Raw genomic sequence first — 23,206 nt, forward strand, 5'->3', positions numbered from 1 at the left:
GAAAGTGGTAAACGTCACACCGAACCCTACACCAGACTCTGACATCTCCAGCTAGCCTGAATGTTCTTAAACTTAAAAGTAGTAGTATAATATTTTTAATGTATTTCCCGCAGCCTCGGGATAGAGAAGTACATCTAGCTGTGAGGAATTGGGGGGGAAAGGATAGATACCTAACACAGAATTTCAGCAATGATTACTCTGCTGAGCTGAACATTGCTTGTCATGTGACCCCGACTCTCTCCTCTTATCAAAGCATCCCAGCCTGTCTTTCTATGGCTGACTTAATTACAGGTGAGAGAGGCCTATCTTTACACTACTAGTTATTCACATTCACTTGACCAGTCCGCAAACACACTGTAAAATTGAAAGTCTTTGCAGCACAAACTCACAGCCTGGACCCCCTCCTCCCCAAGAATGCTGTCAAGTAGCAAGAGGCACAAGGCTGTCAGTTCTTTACAGATCAATCTGTGGTGGGCAGAACTCAGGTGGCTGGCAAAAAGAGTTATCTTTACAAATGGTGCACAACGTGGGTCATGAACCCACGACCCTGAGATTAAGAGTCTCATGCTCTACCAACTGAGCTAGCTGGGCCTCCAACTTGGAAATGGCCTGCTGCAGATCTTGTACCATTGGGTCTGAGGGACTGTGGCTTGGTGAGTAGGTGAACTCTTCTCCAGAGTGCTGTGGGGATGAGATTAACAGGGGCTTCATTTGATGGGTCCAACTTTAGGATGTCAGAGGAGAAACATACGCATGTACCCGTCACCTTTGCGTCGCAGTGAGGGACACACTAACAAAAGGAGAGACTATTTTGGGTTCCTGGGTATCACAAGGCTTAGGCCATTGTGGGAGGGAAGACCTGTGGACCAACTCAGCTGACAAATTAGGGAATGGGGGGGCAGAGATAATATACCCCTGTGACTTTCAGTTATATCCCACCTGCTAAAGTTGCCAGGACATCCCCAAAGTGTACCACGGTGGGGGACCAAGTGTCTGAAGCATGAGCTTGCAGGCCATTTCAGATTCATGCAACAACCCATGAAGCAGCTGTGTACTCGCTTTGCAGTAAAGTCACATGGAATGGCAGTACAGCAGGTGAGGAAACAGCAGCTGAAGGGCTGAGGAGAAGAGGTCAAGCAGAGCAGACAGGCTGGGATACACCTCCCTGGGAACTCATAGCAAAGGGGAAAGTACGGACCCTGTGGAGTCAATAATCCTCGACAGCCATGGAAAGACCCTCCTGAACTCACAGTGAGAGCAGTTTTCTCCTTGTGGGCAGTTTTTCCTAGGTTGATTGGGAGGGAAGGGACAGATGAGAAAGAGGCAATAATTAGTAATGCCGGGAGAAAATTAGATAGGTAAATTAACAAGAGAGTTATAATACTGCAAGTACACAGATCAAAATATCTGCATCCTAATTGTTTGGGCCCCAGGTGTCCCCAACCAAGACCATAAGAGGTCTGCATGTCCTGAGCAGTTAGCCGTCTTTGACGTCACTCAGATGACCTGGACTGAGAACCTTTCCTTACTTGCAGATGAGACTGTGTACAAACAAGGAACCCTCTGGCTGTGAGATTCACCTTTCCACTGTCCTCCCAGCTGTCTGTCGCCTTCCCACAGAGCACGTGAATGACCGTCAGCAGGAGTTGTTAAATGTCAGACTGCTATTGCCTAGAGAGCTATGATTCCCTCTGTGTGCCTCAGTGGCTGGATGCAGCACGCCCTCCAACCCAGCACCTTCCACCAGCACACCTTGCCGTCTGTTCCTACTGGTGAATGTCTAACCACAAAACTAGTGTCCTCTGCTAGGGGCCATCTATCTGTCATCTCCCTTTCCAGCCAGTGGTGAAACAGGCTTCTACCATCTTGTGCAAACGCTCCAAGGTGGGTGTCTCTGGAAGGAGACACTAAGACAAATTTGTGATATGTTCTATTCATTATCAAGGAGGCTCCTCTAAAGATGGATGAAGACTTGAGTTAGACAAAGAAAGCTGATGGGGGTCGGGAGGTCAAGAGTGCTGGCAGTCACCTTGCAGCTGCCTGAAGCTCAGGATTCTAGAAGTTCCTCCTTCAGTCATGGACATAGGCACTCTTGTAAGATGCAGGCAAGATAACCCTCTACATCGAAGGAATAAGATGAAATCTGGGAGCTGTTGGCTGATCACACTGTCCACAACTGGGCGTCCAATCATCTCTTCAACTGAAGCTTGATAGATGCATCATGACAAATGATAGCAAGATGAATGGACACAAGTATGGAGAGATAGATGATAGATAGTAAATAGATAGATAGATAGATAGATAGATAGATGATAGATAGTAAATAGACAGATAGTAGATAGATAGTAGATAGATAGTAAATAGACAGATAGTAGATAGATAGATAGATAGATAGATGATAGATAGATAGATGATAGATAGTAAATAGATAGATAGATAGTAGATAGATAGTAAATAGACAGATAGATGATAGATAGTAAATAGATAGATAGATAGTAGATAGATAGTAAATAGATAGATAGATGATAGATAGTAAATAGATAGATAGATAGTAGATAGATAGATAGATAGATAGTAAATAGATAGATAGTAGATAGATAGATAGTAGATAGATAGTAAATAGATAGATAGATGATAGATAGATAGTAGATAGATAGATGATAGATGATAGATAGTAAATAGATAGATAGTAGATAGATAGATAGATAGATAGATGATAGATAGATAGATGATAGATAGTAAATAGACAGATAGTAGATAGATAGATAGATAGATGATAGATAGATGATAGATAGTAAATAGACAGATAGATGATAGATAGTAAATAGACAGATAGTAGATAGATAGATAGATAGATGATAGATAGATAGATGATAGATAGTAAATAGACAGATAGATAGATAGTAAATAGATAGATAGTAGATAGATAGATAGATGATAGATAGTAAATAGATAGATAGTAGATAGATAGATAGATGATAGATAGTAAATAGATAGATAGATAGTAGATAGATAGATGATAGATAGATGATAGATAGTAAATAGTAAGTAGATAGATAGATAGATAGTAAATAGATAGTAAATAGATAGATAGATAGATAGATAGTAAATAGATAGATGTTAGATAGATAGATGATAGTAAATAGATAGATAGATGATAGATAGTAAATAGACAGATAGATGATAGATAGTAAATAGACAGATAGATAGTAGATAGATAGATGATAGATAGATGATAGATAGTAAATAGTAAGTAGATAGTAGATAGATAGTAAATAGATAGATAGATGATAGATAGATAGATGATAGAAAATAGATAGATGTTAGATAGATAGATGATAGTAAATAGATAGATAGATAGATAGGTGATAGTAAATAGATGATAGATGGTAGATAGATAGAGATAGACAATAAATAGATAGATGTTAGATAGATAGATGACAGATACATGATAGATAGCAGATAGGTAGATAATAGACAGATAGACAGATAGATGATAGGTAGTAAATAGATACATGATAGATAGTAGATAGATAGATAATAGACAGATAGATAGATAGATAGATAGATAGATAGATAGATGATAGATAGTAGATAGATAGATGGTAGATAGATAGGTAGATAGTAGATAGATAGGTAGATGATAGACAGATGATAGATACACAACAGCAAGATAGATTGTAGACAGATGCATGATACATACATGCTAGGTAGCTAGAGATATGATAGATACATGATAGACAGATGATAGGTTATAAATAGATGATTGGTAGATGAGAGATATTCAGTATGGCTGGCTTTCTTGGACCACCAGCCCCCGAATCATGACATGAAGATTTATTAATTATGAATGCCTGGCCTTATTTTATGCTTGTTTCTTGCTAGCTTTTATAACTTAATTTAACCTATTTATCTTCTTCTACATTTTGCCTCGGGGATTTTTACCTCTCTTTCATTCTGTATGTTCTTCTTTCCTGCTTCCTCTGTGTCTGGCTGGCTGGCCCCTGGGTGTCTTCTCTTTTTCTTCCTTATTCTCTTCTCTCCCAAGCCTGGATTCTTCCTCCTACTTATTCTCTCTGCCTGCCAGCCCTGCCTATCCCTCCACTGCCTAGCTATTGGCCATTCAACTTTTTATTAGACCAATCATGTGCCTTTGGCAGGCATGGTGAAACAACAACACATCTTTACATAGTTAAACAAACATTCTATTTCACTTCAATATAGATTAGAGTTAGGTTGATAAATTAATTGGTAGATGATAGATTGACAGATGACAGCTAGCTAGGTAGCTAGTTAGATGATAGATAGATGATTGATAGCTACATGATAGATATATAGATAGATGAAAGATATATGGCAAATAGATGGTAGGATGATGATAGGTAAGTAGATGATAGACAGATGACAGATAGATAGATAGATAGATATTGATAATAGATAGGTTGTAGGTAGATAAGATAGATACATGATGTATACATAATAGGTGGACAGATTACAGCTATATACATATACTAAGTGGCATGGTAGACAGATAAATTATACATAGATGATAGATAATAGATAAATACATGATTTATAGCTGGATGATAAAGAGATATATGATAGATACATAATAAATAATAGATAGATGATAGACAGATAGATGATAGATAGACAGATAGATGATAGATATGCCAAGGTATATGAATAGCTAAAAGCACACGTACAGAGGAAGGGAAAAAGGAAGAGGGGGGAGAAGGCAGTTTAGATTAGCCTTAATATTTTGTATGAATCAAGAAGACAAATGAATTTCCAAAGCCCATGTATTGTATGGATAGAGTTTTAAGGGATATGGAGTATTTAGAAATGCCATCCAGGAGAAATGTTTGCAGGCGTGACAATCTCCATACCACCCTGCAGATCAGGGTAAATTTGTAGAAAGCCAATGCCATCAAACTTTGAGTCTTTATCCTACCATCAAGGGCAGGTCTAGAGAACACAGCAGGAATAGAGCAGGGTTTTGGGGTTGACAGGAGAGCAGAAACATCAAGGATGGTGGGGCGGTGATGTCACGGCTGACCAAGGACCCCACACAGTTCCAGTGAGCAGCTGCTAAGAGGAATGATGCAATTTAAGACGGTATAAAGGTGGAGGAACTTGCAATTCTTATTCATGTGCAGAAGCCTCAGCGGAAGAGGAAGTCGCAGGATGACTAGGAAAGGGCCCAGTTGAGATCTCTCCCAGGAAATGGCCTATAAAGAGAGCCAGAACAGAGCTATGGAATGGGAAGCCAACACAGAATAACAATGAAGGCTGGAATAAAAGTGTAAGGCAAGAAACAAGTGGAGATGACTACTGTCCAAGAAGGTTTTGGTGACTCCTATAGAGATGAGACTTGAAGTTCTACAAAAACCAAGGCACCAGAGGCCACAGCTTGGTCAGTAGGAATTTAGACTCTGAAACCTGTGGGCGAAGATGAAAATTAGACTCTATTCTTAGAGAAAAGACCTCATTTACTCTTCTGAAGGCTGGGAGACGGGTCCATGTTTCAGTGACAAGTATTGTTTTAAATTGCTAAGACATGTTGGAATTTGCCCCGGCAGATGGAGGGTCAGAACACATTGTTAAAAACAGACATAGAAGGGCCTCTTCCTCTTTCACTTTCTGCCACAGTGTCTGCTAGGCGAGGAACATGATTCATTAATAAATTTAGCACCAGAGGCCTGACTCATTCAGAAACTTTTAACCACTACCTCAGCTCATTTTACTATGCTTTAGCAGATGACATTTCCCAGCCACAGCTGTCAGAAGGAGCCTTACATGTAGGGGACGGCTTTCACAGTGTGCACAGCACACCACTAGTATGAATCCTATCTTAGAGATTTTTCAGTTGAGCTCAGTGCCACCTGAGGGCAAGCACTGAACACAGTGGGTACAGACTGCCCCTTCCGATCACCCAGATCAGCTCGATGTCTACACAAAAGCACCAAGTTCAAGGCAGACGACAGTGAGGCGTCTGTCCCCACAACCTCACAGAGACAGGTTATTACTAAAGAAGAGGAAGTTACTGCATGTCCATCGGTGGGCAACTTGGGTGCAAGAATCATTCTTTTTTTTATTTAAAGTATTTATTTATTTATTTATTTATTATGTATACAATGTTCTGCCTGCATGTATGCCTGCAGGCTGGAAGAGGGCACCAGATATCATTATAGATGGCTGTAAGCCACCATGTGGTTGCTGGGAATTGAACTCAGGACCTCTGGAAGAGCAGTTAGTGCTCTTAACCTCTGAGCCATCTCTCCAGCCTGAAGAATCATTTCTTATTCACTATGTATTTACTCCCTAGCACAGTTTGGTGATAGGCATTCAAGACAGAAGTTTGTTGATGAATGAATGAATGAATGAATGAATGAATGAATGAATGAATATCTTGCTTGGTTTTGTTTGTTTTGAAACAGGATCTTACATAGCCCAGACTGACTCTGAACTAGCTATGTAGTTGAGGGTGACCTTGAACTCCCAATCCTTCTGCCTCTGCCTTCCAAGTGTTACTATTACAGACGTGAGCTACTAATCCCAGGTGTGAATGAGTATCTTAAGCACTAATTTTGTGTACTATGATCACCTTCCCTGGGAGGAACATAGTATAATGGATACAGGTTTGAGCAAGGAGACATATTCAAGTCTCGAGGGTGGAAGCAGCATAGGACAGAATCTCCGCCTCCTTGACCTTGGGCGTCTGACTGGCATGTGATGCTAATACTGTGTAGTTCCCGGAGCTGAGTAAACCCAGGATCAAGGAGCATGTGGTCTCAGGTTCCAGATCTTTGACTTCCTGGGGTTTCATCTTTTTAAGTTAATCCCTGAACCTCAAAAGCCTTAAGTGCACTTTGTAGTCCTGGTCATGGAGGCCTGGGGAGAAGGCTAAGTTGGAGGAGCGCTTGCCAAGCATGAGGACCTGAGCTCAAACCCAAGAACCCATTCAAAACAGAACCCAAATGGACATGGTGGTGTTGGTTTGTAATACAAGCACTAAAGAGGTGGACACAGGGGATTCCTGGGGTTCACTCGTCAGGTAGCCTCACCTACCCACAGAGTTCAAAGCCAGGGAGAGACCCTGTTGCAAAAATTTAAAAATAAATAAATAAAAATAAAAAAACACGTGGATGGTGCTTAAGGAACAACACCTGAAATTGACTTTTGACCTGCACAAGTATGTTCACACATGTGCACCTGCACATATACATACATGCACACACTTACACACACACACACACACACACACACACACACACACACACACACACGAGCATACACACATGCATGCGCATAAAGAATGTCACTGAACCTTATAAACACCAAATCCATCCAATGATCAGTTCCTGACATAACTATAAGAAAATCACATGTCACTTACAAAATGTAAGCACCATACAAGGTTTTGCAACTGACCCGAAGGGAAAAGAAATGGAGAGGATGACAAACAGCTAGGTAAGATAACAGATAACTATTTCAGGGCAACATATGACCCTGCAACACTCATCTCCTCCCTCGTGATGCCTACCAGACCCCAGCTCTCCTGTTGGGTGAAAGAGAAAGGGAAGGCCCTCTCCACAGGAGCACTGTGGGTCCCCTTTGTCACTGTTATGGTCCAGTGCTCACTGCCTGGGGCCTGAATTCTCAGTCTCTGGCTGCTAGGTACAGACAGACAAAGGGGAAACTGGCTTTTGGTGGTCACCTTAGGACCATGAGAAAGCAGATGCTGGATGACAACTGGGTAAACATGGCTTTCCAAGGAGTTTTTCAAGTCCCCAGATCTTTGCTGGAGCCTGCCCTGACTCAGGACTTCCTGCTACATGAGATAATAAATTTCCTCATTGCATAAGCCAGCTGGGTGGAGGATTGGTTTCCAGTAGACTCTCAAGGAGACGATGACCATCTGCCAAATACGTGGGCAGATAATAATTACTGTGAGAGTTCAAAATGGGAAGGGTTCACATGAGGCAAGAGTGGTCAGGACAGCTCTGGAGACTCAAGGATGAAAATCCGCACGGTCACAGAGAACAGAGAAAAGCATTCCAAGCAAAAGCCAGATATGGCGGGAGTTTGGAAAGCAATAGTCGCATAGAGAATGCAAAGCTGTGGAGGGAAGGTCAGAGGTCAGAGCGTAGAACAGAGGACCTGGAATCACATTAAAACACCTGGGTGGTTCCTACTTAGGCAATAAGATACCCTGAGAAGGTTGGGGTGTTAGTTGTTGTTTTCAGTTTGATTTATTGTTTTTAAGGTTAACTTTTTTAGTTAATGTTATTTATTGATTATTATTTATATGTTATTTATGGGTGGGTGCACATGGCATGACACACATGTGGAGGCCAAAGGGCATCTCTGTGGAGTCAGTTCTATTATTCTTTTATGTGGGTTCCAGGTATGAAAGTCAGGTGACCAGGCTCATGTGGAGAATGCCTTTAGCTGCTGAGGCATTGCAAGGGCCATACAATAAAGAATTCTAAACAAGAAAATTATCTGTCCTTGTCTGAGTATCTGAGTATTAGAGACATATCCATTCACTACAAAAATAATTCTCTTGCAACCTGATCTCTCTCTCTCTCTCGTACACACAAATAGAGACACAAACACAAAGAGAAACAGACATATAGGTACACACACACAGACATACACAGAGACAGACAAACAAACATACACATACAAAAAGACACGTGCAAATAAACACACAGAGAGGTAGACACAAAAGACACACACACACTCACACACACACACACACACACACACACACACACACACACACACACACACACGGCAGGGCAGAGGTTTTGAACATCAATGGCTATTTGAAATGAACAGACCGCTCTGACCTCTCACCTCTGACCCTTCTTCTCGACCTGCCTGCATTTCCATCTTGTCTTTCTAGTTTCACATTCAGGACTCTAGTCTTGGCGTGTTCTCATCTCTTCTGAAGATTCGCTGCCATGTGGTTTGTCACATGACCTGGCTCTTGTCTCTTGTCTTGCATGAACACTGTGTTCACATTTCTCAGCAAGGGAGCCCACTACTTTCCTGAGTGCTTTTCTGCCTCTGTCAGAGACTCAGGAAAGAAAAGAAAGACCCAGACAGCAGTGCCAGAGCACCACGTGATCAAGCCAGCCCCAGGGGACTGTGGGTGAGGTCAGAAAGACCAATCAGAATCAAAGTTTCAGACAGCCTGGTAGAAAGATGAGTAAATAAATAAGCAACATGACATCGTGCTCAAATCCCACAAAATCACAGGCTCACAGGCCAACGAACAAAGGAAACATCAAGTTCTTCAGCAGAAATTACAAGTCAGGGGGGCCTATGATTGGTGGCGTCTGGGGGACAGCGTCTTCTTATACAGACGGAGATTTGAAGACACAGTGACTTTATCTAATGAAGGCAAGAATGCCACCGTTTCTCCAAATTAAATATACAGGTCTAAGGAGATAGCTCATCCAGTAACGCCAATCTTCATGCTTGCATGCACACACACATACAAGTGCGCGTGTGCGCGCACACACACACACACACACACACACGCATGCAGGTGCACACACATGAACACATACGTGTACGCACTTGTGTTTAAGCGGTTTTCAAAAGCTAGTAATGTTACCAAATGCTTTTCAGAGAGGCATACTGACTGGGGTTGATTTTGATTCAATTCTGTGTGGCTTTGTCTATGTGGCTTTGAGCAAGCCAATGACTTTGCCTAACCTGTTTCTTCAGCTGCATGATGGCAACTTTCAATTGTCACCTCGATTGGACTGTGAAACATATAAGCCATTTGAACATTTCTCTGAGTGTTTTCAGAGAGGGTCCACTGAGATGGAACATTTGCATCCCATGGATCGGGATTGGGCAAAGATCAGGGAGGAGAAACCCAGGGAAGCCTCAGGATCTCTCTCTCTGCTCCCTTACTGTGGATGCAGTGTGACTAGCCACTTCATGTTGTCATGATCCCTCAAATTATGAGCCTGAATAAGGCCACCCACCCGGGGTTGCTTCTTGTCCATGATATCAATAAGGAAATTAACTAATAAAAACCATCAGGTTAATGTAAAAGCTCTAGTAACTAGAAATAGAGTATAAATACTCATGTGAGTGAAATACACTGCTTAAAAGTTGGTTTGGGGCCAGGCTGCTGTGGAAGAGCTCCGAGGGGCCATATTAGATTGATAATACACTTTCCTCTGCGGACTTCTCACCTCTGCTTCCAGAAACATAGCTGGTTGACTAATTTCTTGTCTTTTCATCTGCTAGTCCTGTTCTCTGGGAGTCTTTCATTCCAGCATAAACTCTACCTTCCTTTGTGAAGTCCTTTTGTCTATTGCCAATTTTATTTTTCAAAACTTCACAAAATCCACTAATAATGGGTTCAGATCTCATGAACCACAGAAAATGCAACTCATTTAGGGCAGTTAAGGGAATCAAGCAATTTTCTCTCTCAATTCCCACCAATTTCACTTCCACAAAGATTTTCTTCCCACTGAAAGCAGAAACCCCTCCATCTCCCCTGCACTGATTGATGATTCTGTCGCTAGGGTAAGACAAGAATTTGTCGGCTGCTCTACTTTTAGCCAAATGGGACTCCCCGTGGATGCCCTCCTGGTTGGACTGAGCTTCTAGCTTGCTTGAGATTTAGGTCAGCAAAGAATCCATTCTGCCTTTTGGCCTCTCACGTGCTTCTTAAAACCTCTCAGACATGTGCCTGTGCTGTTCACATTTCTGCACAGATGCGTAGTTTCTGAGCATGTTGCATCTTCTTCTACACGTTTAGTGTGTGTGTGTTTTTAAAGTCTGCACTACCCAGCCTCCTCCTCCATCTTGCCCCTCCACTCCTCAGGTCAAGTTCCATCCCTGAAACAATTCCCAAGCATCTCGACCCCCAGTCCTCTCTGTCTTCCTCATCTTCCTCTCCAGCCCACTAGGGTCCTGATTCTCCTGTCTTCCATGCTACAGTCTGTTGTGGGAGAATGCAGAAGGATGGTGAGTAGACATGCCTTAAAACGAGGACCACAGAAGGGCTCACGGCACTGCCTGTTACCAACAGCTCGTCGCTCCAGGAGTTGGCTTTCCACTGACTGAAATGGGGTTTTCACTTGTCTAGAATGTCCATCCTACTGGGTTTGGATACCTGTGTTGCTCCTGGTGTTGGTTACATAGTCATCACTCTAAACTTTCTTTCATCCTCTTACATTTCTCTCCAGACAGAATGTTTCTCACTGGTTTTACTCCTCTTTGCTGGAACCCAGCCTCCCAGAGCCCCAAGCTGTAGGACTAGAAACACATCTTTCCCAAGTGAGTCATGGGAAGTCCTGGTTATCAAGGTCCCCGGCATGCCCACCCCTGGCTGCCCAAACCCATTTATTCCTCAGTGCTCACTGACCGATGGCAGCCATTGCCAAGGAGGTCTCTCTGAGGAAATGAAAGTTTAAGGTATCCACTGTAGTAGTGATCTTAGTATCTATCCCCCTTGGAGTCAAGCTATCGGTCAGTCTTGGGAGGATGGAGGTCATAGTCACCCCAAACACTCTCTGTATGGCTTAAATCTCTCCTGGACTCCTGACTGAGAGCAGTTGTGCTCTGTATCCTACAGGACAGTCTCCTGTCTGTGCTGGGTAGTGTCACTCCCATAAAACACCACTCCATCACTGACAGGCTGGTGCTTCTTGCTGGCACACTGTGTGACACCCTGCCCATGTGCCCACTACGTGCAGCATCTCCTTCCGTGTTAAGCAAGTGATTCCCCTAACACTAGTGTCCTCTAGGATCACCTGAAACAGTACTGTTTGGGTCTGCCTCAAAGTTCCATTCAGCATATCTGGAGTAGAACCTAAGACTTGCACTTCTAGGTTCTCAAAACGAGGTCATTTGAGTTTCCTGGCCCAACACATCGTTTTACAAGATCCTAAAACACCATGAATCTTTACATAGTGGTGCAGGTCAAGGCCCTGCAGGGAATAAAGACATACCTTCCTCCAAGAATCCTTTCAGGGGGAAGGGACCCAGTGTTGGTAGCTTTCTATCACATAGCTGACCTTGTGAGGTAGGGTTATATTAGGGTCTTGACATTGGTGCCTGTGGCTGGTAGATTGGACATTAAGCTTCGGGAAGATATAAATCACACTTGGTGAGTGGTAGCCCATGCTAGTGAGGTCATGAGTAGTCTCTGTCACACTGCATAAATGCTTAAGTTTTACACATATATGTTCATTGTGCCAACATTGGTCTGACCACACAGAAGTGTGCTAATGCCAACCAGCTAAGGCATTCTGGGTACTTATGTTGTTTATGCTGTCTGGTAGGTAAGAACATGGGTATGAACATTTTCACACCTTGTGTTCAGTTCCGTGAAGTCCTGCGTTTCTTTCCCAGAAGTCCACTCTTTCTTTTACCCAGGCCCATGACCAAAGAGCCACACCATTTTTCACTGTCCTTAAGCCCATATGTTCTTATAACACACTGCTTCCTTCTCTCCATGAAATGGTTGTCCAGGGTCAGCCTCCACCCTCCCCAAAGTTCTGCCCGTTGAAAGTATTTCAGTGCGTACTGGGTTCAAGGTTGTTGTGTGTATGCAAATGCAGGTGTGTACACGCCACCACATGTGTGTAGAGGTGAGAGGGCAACCTGGGTGTTTGTCCTTGCCTTCCACCTTGTTTGGAACAGGGTCTCTTTATCAGCTGCTGTGTACCCCAAGCTTGTGGGCCTTGGCTTCTGGAAGTTCTGCTGTTTCTACCTTCCATCCCACCCTAGGAACCCTGTGATAATGGGCATGAGCTTCCATGCTTGGCTTTGTGTGGGTTCTGGGGATTCAAACTCTTCCAACTTGGGCCCCACACTAACACAGTAGGTGCTTTGCACACCAAGCCATCTCCCAGCCTCATGACTGAATTCTCTTGTTGGGGTTTGTGTGGGGTGGGGTGCCCTCAGAGTTATGCGGCAGCCATCTACTTTTGGCTTTTGTCATATACTGGGCCAGCTCCATTTTGATGACACTCGGCCCCATTCTTGGTCTCTGTCACTGCATCCTAAGGGACTCTCAAGTAGTCAGAGGCACAGACAACAGAGGGGCAGGGCACAGCCAGACAGCAGTGGCGACGTGAGGGCCCCAGTCACCAGCTCTGTGACTTTCTTGTGTGCCTCCAGCCTTCCTTTAGGGCTTCCATCTCACAGCAGTGTGTGACTAGATCAACAGACTGTGTGTTTTGTTGAGTCATTCTGCCTGGACCCTGGGCTTAGAAAACCAGCTTTGGCCACTGGATCACTCCTGTTCCATCTCCCCGCTCAGTCCAGCGGGGTTCACAGCACTGGTGTTTGAATGGTGTGTGCGTGTCTCTGCTGCATGTGGCAGGGGGTTCTTCTGTGACCATCTGACTATTCAAATAGCTACTGACATCTCTTCTTATCAGAGCTGTCTCTCATGTCAAAGAGTCTTCTGAGTCATACTGTCTGAACAGAAGGGAAGCCTGTGTCCTGGTACATAGATAGCCCTTCCTTGCTCTGAGCCCTTCTTAGAGCTAAAAGCCCCATAATAGCCACTAAATTGGTTACACCAGAATTCTCCAGTGTGGGCGAAATGTGCTTCCTGAGAAACTAGTTGTTAATACTACTTTCACTTTTTTATCCTTATTTTCATTTACTGTTACTGGAGTGTGAGCGAACATGCGTGCCCTCACGCCTGTATGCCCATGGTGTGTATTATGGTACACACATGCTGTGTAAAGTTGGTATTCTCCTTTACCTTGGTTCCAGGAACCAAGCTCAGGTCTCCGGGTTTGCCTAGCGTGCACCTTTTCCTGCTGGGCTGTCTCGAAGGCCGTGTGCTGCTTTCCTGGGTGGGATATGCGAAATGCAAAGGTGTGTGTCTTTTACTGCAATGTGGATTGTGGCATGCTCCAGATCACATAGCTCTGACAAACTTCTCCTTGGCTCCCTCTCTCAGGGAAAGCTGCCGCACATTCAGGGTGGGTCTCTGCTCCTCAAATAAGGCCCCCTGGAACACCTCACAGGCATGCCCAGAGGTGTATCTCCTATGTGAAGCCAAACCCAGTCAAACTGACAGTAACGGTGATCTGCTGCAGCCTGTTCAAGCAACACGATGCCATTGATTGTGTGAATCAAGGTGCCATTCCCCAGAAAATCCTGAACTCTCCTGTCCCTCACTCTTGTCTTGTCAGGAGGCATGACAATGTGGCACTAGACCTATACAATCAATGCCCTTGGTCATCTGCCTCATGTGAATTAGAGCTGTTCCAGGCCCCAATCAACAGAAGGAGAAACTGTATTTGCATGGCAATGGCCACATAGCATGTCACTGGGGTCATTTAATATGGTCTGAAAGAGATAGTTGCTTAGCATAAGTGCTGTAATCAGAGGTCCCAGGCTGTCTGCTGACTGTGGCAGTGTGCAGTGGCCCACTGACCTCCGTTGGGACATCTGTTTGCTTGTTATTTGCTTTTTTGATGATTTGATGAGTTAGATGGGGATTTGCTAGGAATGACCAGCCCTGCGTTCTTCAGACAAACTGTTACTGACAGCTTGAACAGCTACCCCACCTTCCCCTACCCCTCCCTCACCCCTCCCCCACCCCCTCCCCACCCCTCCCCCACCCCACATTATACTAGCAAGTCTCTCCATCAGCCAGCTCATCAACGTGCATGCTTGGAGACCAGGAAAGGTCTCTGAGAAGATGACAGTTAAAGGGGTAGATGGAGTGACACCTAAGGCATGTGAACAAAGTGAGGAGGTGTGTTCCAGAATTTTCCACTCCTCTTCCTGAACACTCCTGCCATCCTAGTCCTGTGACCACAGTCAGCAGACTGCCCTACCGGTGTTCCCGCTTTATTGATCCACTTGCATAGTCTGCCCAAAACAACGCAGCATAATGCTCTTTCCAAACACAACTTAAACGCAAGTCATTGCTCTGTTGGAAATCCTCCTGTGTTGGTTGTTTTGTGTTGTTATTGTTTTTTGTTTTGTTTTTGTCAATTGACACAAACCTAGCCATACCTGGGAAGAGGGAACCTTCACTGAGAAAAATGCCTCCATCTGATGGGCCTGTAGGTAGGTCTGGGGAGTATCCTTTTGGTTATTGACTAATGTGCAAGAACTCGGGTCACAATGGGCAGCACTACCCTTGCAGGTGGTTATGGACTGTATACAAAAGCAGGCTGAGAAAGCCGTAGGAGCAAGCCAGCAAACCGCACTCCTCCAGGGCCTCTGCTTCAGTTCCTGCTTCCAGGTTCCTGCCTTGAGTTCCTGTCTTGACTTCCCTCAGTGAAAATTGTGAGCTGAAACAAACCCTTTCCCCCCAGGTTGCTTTTGGACCATAGTGTTTCAGTGAGAGAATCCTAAGACAACTCCTCATGGTTGCCTGCAGGTCCAACCATTACTTACAACTATTACTCTCTGGCCAGTGGAGCTTGCAACCATCTGCTCCTATCTCAAGAATCAGGAAGTGAAGAATGGGGCTGGAAGTGGTGCTGGGCTATACCCCATGAGGTCCTACCACTGCAAGGTTAACAACTTCTGGAAGCAGCAACTGAGTACTGAGGCTTCAAAGATATGTGCCCAGAGCACTGGCCCAGGACAGCAAATGCTAACAGCTTTTCTGGTTTGCTGGTTTCTTTCTGGGTCTCTACCTGCCACATCCTGAAGATTCTGCCCCCCCCCACTGTTTATAGTCGAAAGTATAGCCTCTGTTGAATACATGTTTCTTACACGTGTAAAGTGGGGAACATGTGTGGCCGTGAAGCCAATATTCCAGCATTGAAGCCAATGGGCCCAAATCCAAATCCAGTTTGTCAACACTGTCTGCCAGGCAGTGGGCTCCAAGCTCTTCTTCTTTTATCTCAAATCCAGCATTTTGGAGGAATTAAGTGACAAAAGTCTATTTGGGACCGGGCGTTGGTGGCACACGCCTTTAATCCCAGCACTGGGGAGGAAGAGGCAGGTGGATCTCTGTGAGTTCGAGACCAGCCTGGTCTACAAGAGCTAGTTCCAGGACAGCCTCCAAAGCCACAGAGAAAGCCTGTCTCGGAAAAAAAAAGAAAAAAAGTCTATTCGGTTTCATCCATGTCTTTGGTTCAGCTTTTTATACTCTCTAAAGACAGCTCCTCCATAAGGGTCTCTGTTAGGGTCTTTAGACCCGAATTCTGCCCTTTCTGTTTTGTGTTTGTAACAGCCCAATTTCCTGCAGGACCCCTGGGCTCTCAGGGGCTCTTTACAAACAGCCCAATAGACCAATAATTTCTCCGTTTCCATTTCTGCGTGCAGCAGAGATCTTCCCATCAGATATATAGAACTGTCTCTTAGGATGGAGCCCCAGCCTCCCAACCAGAGCCACACATGATGGGGAATGTGTGATGAGAACAAAAGGAAGATGCAGAGGGAGATGAACCAGGCATCTGGACCCTCTAAAACTTCCAATCCCCAGTGCTGGGATTAAAGGTGTGTGCCACCAACGCCCGGCCCCAAATAGACTTTTGTCACTTAATTCCTCCAAAATGCTGGATTTGAGATAAAAGAAGAAGAGCTTGGAGCCCACTGCCTGGCAGACAGTGTTGACAAATTGGATTTGGATTTGGGGAAAGAATCATAGCTGGGAGTGGCCATGCTCACCTGCACCCCAGAGCTGGGAAAGCACCCCAGCACTGGGAAAGCAGTTGCAAGGATCATAGAACTTGAGAAAAGGCTGGGTTCTGTTACAAGTTCAAGACCACTCTGAGCTACTGGCTGAAACCCTGTCTCAAAACAACAAAAAAGTTAAAAGCACAACTACATTGGATAGCAAAAACAAACAAACAAAAACCCCAAAACAAAAAGCCCAGGACCTTCAATGGACAACACTGGGAAAGTAGACCCCCCTCTCTCATTCTGAACAAAACTCTAGCACTGGAAGATGCTGAACTCTGAAACCACAGATGGATACACAGGGAAACGTCCCAGCTTTCAGAAAGCGACTCAAGTCTCGCAGAACCAGCACATGGGGTTGTGTGACATTCAAAACCTTCCCTACAGAAAAGGAAATACTCAGGAGTAATGAGACAGCCTAAAGAATTACAGACAATTCTCTGCTAACTATATATCTGACAGGAGGTTAATTGTAGGCATATAAAGAACCCCGAATGTTACACACCCCAACCCTCCAAATAGTCCCACCAATGAAGACAAGTGAGCCAACAGCTCTTGGGAGAAGAGGCGAGAGACATGTGAAGGAAAGCAAGGATCAACGTCTTTAGCCATCAGGGAAATAATAACAGTGAATAAATAAAAGGGCAATGGTTGGTTATCACGTCACTGTTAACCCTTCCCAGGGTGACTAGGAAGGAACACCTACCTTGTCATCTGCCTGCAGGAGAGGGTTTAACGCTGTGACACCTGTAGATCCAAGGACTCTGGTTTTCACCCTAGGAGAAATTTCAAGCTTTAAGTCACTTTTAATCCCATTTAAAGATGTACAAGAAAGAAGAGAAGCAGTGGACGTGCGTGTCTCCAGATGAAGTAATGCCCTCACTAATCAAAGCCACAGCAGGGGCTAGCATACTTTTCTGTCCCCACGACTGATGTTCCCTCCATGGCCTCATCACCAATGACCTTGGAAATGATCTTAGAACTGTAGTCAAGATTTCAGGGCCCAGAAAGAGGAAAGCCATGTAGTCACAAATCTCCCAGCCGGCCAAGTGTGCTGCCTGCCATGTCGTCTGTGGGCGAGGCCCCTTCCACTGGATGCAGAGTCAGGCTCTGCCGATAGCGATGCAGTGTTGATCTGTTTCTAACAGGCAGGCTCCAAAAGACTTGCTTCTTTGGGGCTGTGGAGGGGGTGGCCCTGTGGGTAACAGCACTTGCTCTTCAAGTATAATGACATGAGTTCGAATGTCCAGTGGCCTTGGGAAATCCTAGATGCGATTGCCATGTGTCTGTCACACTGGCATTGGACAGGTGGTGATCGGTCAATTCTGAGAGCTTGCTGGCCAGTGACCAGCCAGCATAGGCAAAAATATGAGTTTCTGGTTTAGTGAGAGGCCCTATCTCAAGGTGATACAATTAAAAGCAAACCCTGCCCTATTCTGGGATGACTCCTCATGGGTGTACGGGGCACGGGAACCCACACACTCGTGTGCACATACCCACACCTCAGAGAAGAGAACAATACCTGCTTCTCTGTGTCTCCTCATTTGGCTTGGAGAGAAACAGAGGTGAGGGAAGGTGGGGAGGATGGCTGCTTTGTATGGGTGAACATGCACTATAGAATCAGGAGAATGCGGGTGCAGCCCACCTTAGGGTTCTTCTTTGTTGTTACTACTGTTTGAGAATGGGTCTTTCATTGGCCGGAACTCACCAGTTAATCCAGGCTGGCTGGATTGTGAGCCCCAGGCAGTCACCTCTTTCTGCCTCCCCATGCCAGGGATTACATGTGTGTGCCACCACACCCAACTTTTCCAGAGTGAGTTCTGGGACACTGGACTCAGGCCCTTGTGCATACAGGGCAAGCACTTTCCCTGCTGAGGCCAGCATGGACTTTTGACCTTGGCTATAGGGTATCGCTCACTGTCTTGCTGTCCTGAATTTTAGGACCACTTCTGTGTAGAACAGAGCTCTGCTTCTTCCTGGCACCCACAAAGGTCTGGATCTCACTTCAGACACCCTCTAATCCAGGTGTCTGGGGCTTCCCTAGAAATCATGTGGCTTTTGCTACTCCTACTGGGCAGAGCCTGCTGTGGCCTTCCCAGAAAAGCCTCTCTCCTTTGTCCTTACAGGGCCTGCTTGGCCTACTTCTGAAGAGTTGTCTAGTGAGAGCCAACCTTGCTCACAGTCCTCATCTGGGTTTGGCACTGGGGAGCCGTTTCTCAAGGGACAGCCTGTACCTGAGCTGATTCAAGCCCAAAAGGGTGGCCTGGTCTTGCCTCTCCAGATCTGTGGTTCGATAGTTATTCCCCAACCCTACCACAGTCGCCTTGGCAGCAGCAGTCCCAGAGGCCTGCCGGGAAAATTCCATACTCCAATTTGGCACCTGTTCCTGGTAGAGACAGGCCTGAACTCCTGGGGAAGAATGTAGGCATGATAAGTTGGTATTGAACCGGTTGGGGCAATAGCAGTCCCGCACACAAAAGGAGCCTGCAAAGTGGAGAGAAGGAAATGGCTTCTCTCATTCCTCCATGAGCAATAAATCCCTGTCCCTCAGGATGGCCCCAGCAGACGATTTCTGATGGCCTACGTGCCAACCACAAGGCAAGCTTGAGTGCTGCCAGCCCAGCCTCCACAGAGATTCCCTTCTCTGGGGATGAGAGCTGCCGGTCCAAACCCCAGCGAGCTGGAACGCACCCATTCCTGCCCTTTGCATGTAGCTGCACTGCTCTGTGGCCCGCTGAATCAGAAGCCAGGAGTGATGGACTGTGTGGGAAATGTTGGTTCTCTCCCTGAAACCTGAGGTATAAAGAGCCAAGCCCTGTGACCATGCAGGAGCTAGGGTTCCAAAATCTTCACTGCCATATGCTTGATTCCCACAGTTCCTCAGGATGGCGAACGAGCAGCTCCCATCATGACAGTCTAGCAGAAGATAATACAGATGAATCTCGAATTTCTGTTTCACCCTGCTCACTGAAAGTGGCTGGTTCTAAATGGTGAAAGATGAAGGCGAGAAGCGACAGAAATAACACTCTGTGACTGTCTCGTTTGCTGTGGGGAAATCTCCTAAGAGGTTAATACTGCTCCTCACGCTTCGAAGCATGTGTGTGTCCCATGCTGGGAGCTGGGAAGCCAGGCCAGACTCCTGCCGCCGTGGTGCTCAGCCAAGCAGAGGAAAGGGACAGCAGGAGGTGCAGACATAAGCTTTGGTAAATCATTGCTGACGTCACAGTTTTACCCACAACTAGAAAACACATGAGAAACGAGAGGAGAGAGACAGAAGAATGGAGAGCGAGAGAGAGACAGAGAGAGAGAGACAGAGACAGAGAGAGAAAATGAAGAAAGAACCCTGTTTTCTTCCCTGGGAGGACATTGGAGTGTGGACTAGAAAGGGATAAGGGATCACAGTGCCCCCAAGGCATCCCATGGAAGACTACAGCCGCTGTCTTCCGCCCAGCATGCATCAGGTTCCCTGGTTCCCAGAAGAGTTGGTACTTAATAAGTTCCCGGTGCAAGCATCCTGACAGAGGCATTCTGCAGTGGGGAGAAAGGACAGCCCGGAACACACCCAACAACATGGCAGATGATCCAAGGGGCTGTGTTTCTGTGTGATCTAAGAGTCCTCGGGCTACAAGGCAGGGGTCTCAAGCCTCACCCAAGTGCATAAGCAAGAAGCCTTGATACTAGGTAAGGGTTCTAAGGGTCTTACAAATGTGGGACCCCTTTTAACAAAGAGTGTCCACAGGAAAGGTATGAAGTCACCATCACCCCCAAAGAGGCAGAGATGGGTGACTAGCAGGAGTAAGGTAAGCCTTGCGGCCAGTACCCTTTGATGGTGAGGATGGCTATAAAAAGCCAACCTCGGGAGAGACTCAGAGGGCAAAGACAACAGAGATGCCATGAGTCTAGCATGCCTTCCTCTAGCAGCTGCCCCCAAGCTCACATGGTTCTCATGTGACGCTCAGAGGCTAGAAGCTGGCTGTGCGCTGACAGTGGGCTGTGTGCCCAGATACCCTGTGACTCACCTGCAGAAGGGACTCAACTCACTCCCATCTGCTAGCCCTGTTCTCCGCCTTCAAAGTGAGCTGGCAGCTGGAGATGGCCCAGGGACCTTCACTTTCTCTCCCTTTCCCACCCCACCTATCAGAAGTGACTCAGCTCTAGTCACTAGCTGCCCCATGGGACTGTGACAGCTGTGGCCTGGAGAGCAGTCCTGTGTTAGTTGACTAGTGCTGCTGGGGAAAAAGAAAAGAAAAGAAAAGAAAAAACTTCAAACCGGTGCTTCCAACAGTAGAAATGCGTTTTCTCGGTGCTCTGGAAGCTAATGACAAAGAGCGGGCAATTCACTTTCTTCTGAGGACTTTGCTCCTGGTGTACAGAGATCAGCCTTCTCTCAACATACCCCCCATGCTCTCTGCCTGTGTGCCCACCCTTTAACACTGTCACAGCCTCCTTTCTGGTCTCATTTAGCCTTAGAGCCCTCTCTCAAGGTCTCCAAATACTGCCATGTGGGAGTTTAGGGCTTCACACACAAATCTAGAGTCGAGGGGACACTGTTCTGTCCACAGCACCCTTGGTCAATGCGTTAGTCTGTGAGTGACACCAGAATGAGTCCCCTTCCAGCAGAAGGTGAATTAGGGGCTCCAGGGTTATCACCCCGACCCTATTGGCATAGATAGTAGTGGGGAAAGAAATCCGTGTGCTTTTGTGGCCAGGCGGGGATGGTCCAGGCATGGTCAGTGGAAGGGTTTCCTGTTAGCTTATCTTTGCCACTGGGTGTGCTCCGGGAGCTAAATTCATGTCCTGCTCTGTTCCTATTTAGGTGCCTCAACACCACAATTTATTTATGGGCTTTGTATCCTTGGAGACACCAGGGACTTCTGGCCTGCTCTCATGCTTCCAGGGTGCTCTGCACCATGCGATCATCCAGGACAGAGAGATGATCTTAGCACCGATTAGTCACCCTCCCACAGCAGCCAGATGCCCTGAAAATCTCACCGATGAGACAGACCTCTCCATTAGCAATGATATGTACTCAAACTCACAAAACTTAGAGAGGAGAATGGGGTTGGCTTCTTTGAAACTGTATTGATGACTGAGCCACCAATGAGCTGAGGTGCAGAGAGATTCATTACTATCCCGAGGCATCCATCTACCCAGGAGGGTCCTGTTGGAGCGTGTGCCCTCCCAACCTCTGGCCAGCACTCTTGCCACACTGTTGAAAGGAAGGGACAGAGTAAGACATCTGATCTCGAGTGTTTTTGAAACTTCTTTTAAAGCAATGCACTTTAAAGAAAAGATGTATCTGACTTGGGGGGGGGATGTTGTCAATCAAATTCCCAGGAGAGTTGGATTCTGCAGAATTAGCTGCTTCTGCAGTTTATGACAGTGGGGCGTTCACCCGTGGTGGAGCATGCCTGTGACAATCGGCTGCTCTGGGCTGTGCTTAGCAGAATCCTTCTTGGCCACCGTAGGGTGCATGAGGCCAAGTGGAAGATCTCAGGGTGAGAAGGCTTTCAAGAGAATCAGAGCCCTCCTTGCTTCTCCTGGGATGAAGGAGGCTGGCCATGAAGCCATTCCATCATGGAGGGATTTTGCTCAGGAATGAGAAAGCAATTATGTTCCATGTTGCAAATTCTGTCCAGGAAGATTCAGGGCTCTTTCCTAATTGGTCTCCCTCAGCATCTACAGCTTCATGAGTGGCAAATGTGGCAGCCTCTCATCTATCGTCCCTGGCAGATGTAGCTGAACTGGCCCCTCCCCCTTCCCTATGGACTGAGTGAGCTTCCTCAACAGAACAGCTGTCGACGGAGGTCCCTGTGAAGGGACATCGGGAGCAGCTCAGATTTCCTGGCTCCTTGACTGGGGGTGGGGATGGAGGCTCCCCACCCTTCTCTTCTGTGTTCTCTTTATTTTTATCCAAATGAGGTCAAGACACAGACTTTAGCTGGGCATATCTAGATGCACAGGATAACTAACGGAAAGGGTCAAGCCGTGGTTCTGGACCATAGACCAGCACATCTCATGTTTAATGTGCATAGGAATCACCTGTCAATCTGCAAAATACAATCCACTGACTGGCTAGGTATGGGATGGGTCCTGAGAATCTGCTTATAGCTTTGTTTCCCTTTAATTTAGCAAAATTACATTTTTAATCAATGCATCATTACAGTTAACAGTACTATGTCATATAATTCAAATTAGTCTGAAGAAAGGGCTTTTCTTTAATGTCATAATTAAAAGGCATTTGGTTTAGCTTTTAGACAATACAATAAGCTTGGTCCAGAGTCACCATTTAAACCATCTCTTAAGGAGGTTGTTCTGTCCAGGACATAAACTTCTGGTTGTTGTCAGTGGCTTGGGGCTTGCAATACCCCCAAAGGCTCTTTGGCTGGTGTCAGTATACTGGGGAATTGTGGGACCTTAGCTGGCACTAGGAATTCCAGAACTATGGGTGAGCCTTGAGGGTTATGACTTGGCCCAGCTTCCCATCACATCTGTTTCCTGGTCAGTGTCATGGGAGAAATCTCAGACATCTGCCACCACCACAGAGAGCCCCACA

At 45.9% G+C, this 23,206-nt stretch overlaps 1 long non-coding RNA gene and 1 other non-coding gene across 5 annotated transcripts in view; both read right to left on the minus strand.

Moving 5' to 3' along the window:
- LOC113837147 overlaps window positions 1–20,841 on the minus strand; it is a 64,652-nt gene extending 43,811 nt beyond the window's left edge. For 3 of the 4 annotated variants that reach the window (XR_004771081.1, XR_003487814.2, XR_004771080.1), the window contains exons 1-2: window positions 20,670–20,841; window positions 17,357–17,426 (exon numbers count right to left, since the gene is read on the minus strand). This is a non-coding gene — a long non-coding RNA (uncharacterized LOC113837147). The remainder of the gene's footprint in view (window positions 1–17,356; window positions 17,427–20,669) is intronic. The other variant, XR_004771084.1, reaches the window with a different exon arrangement.
- Trnak-cuu lies at window positions 519–591 on the minus strand. Its single transcript has one exon. It is a non-coding gene; the product is annotated as a tRNA-Lys (tRNA).
- Window positions 20,842–23,206: the final 2,365 nt, after the last annotated feature.

This window comes from Cricetulus griseus, chromosome 8 (assembly GCF_003668045.3).
Source record: "Cricetulus griseus strain 17A/GY chromosome 8, alternate assembly CriGri-PICRH-1.0, whole genome shotgun sequence".
In the NCBI taxonomy this organism is placed as follows: Eukaryota; Metazoa; Chordata; class Mammalia; order Rodentia; family Cricetidae; genus Cricetulus; species Cricetulus griseus.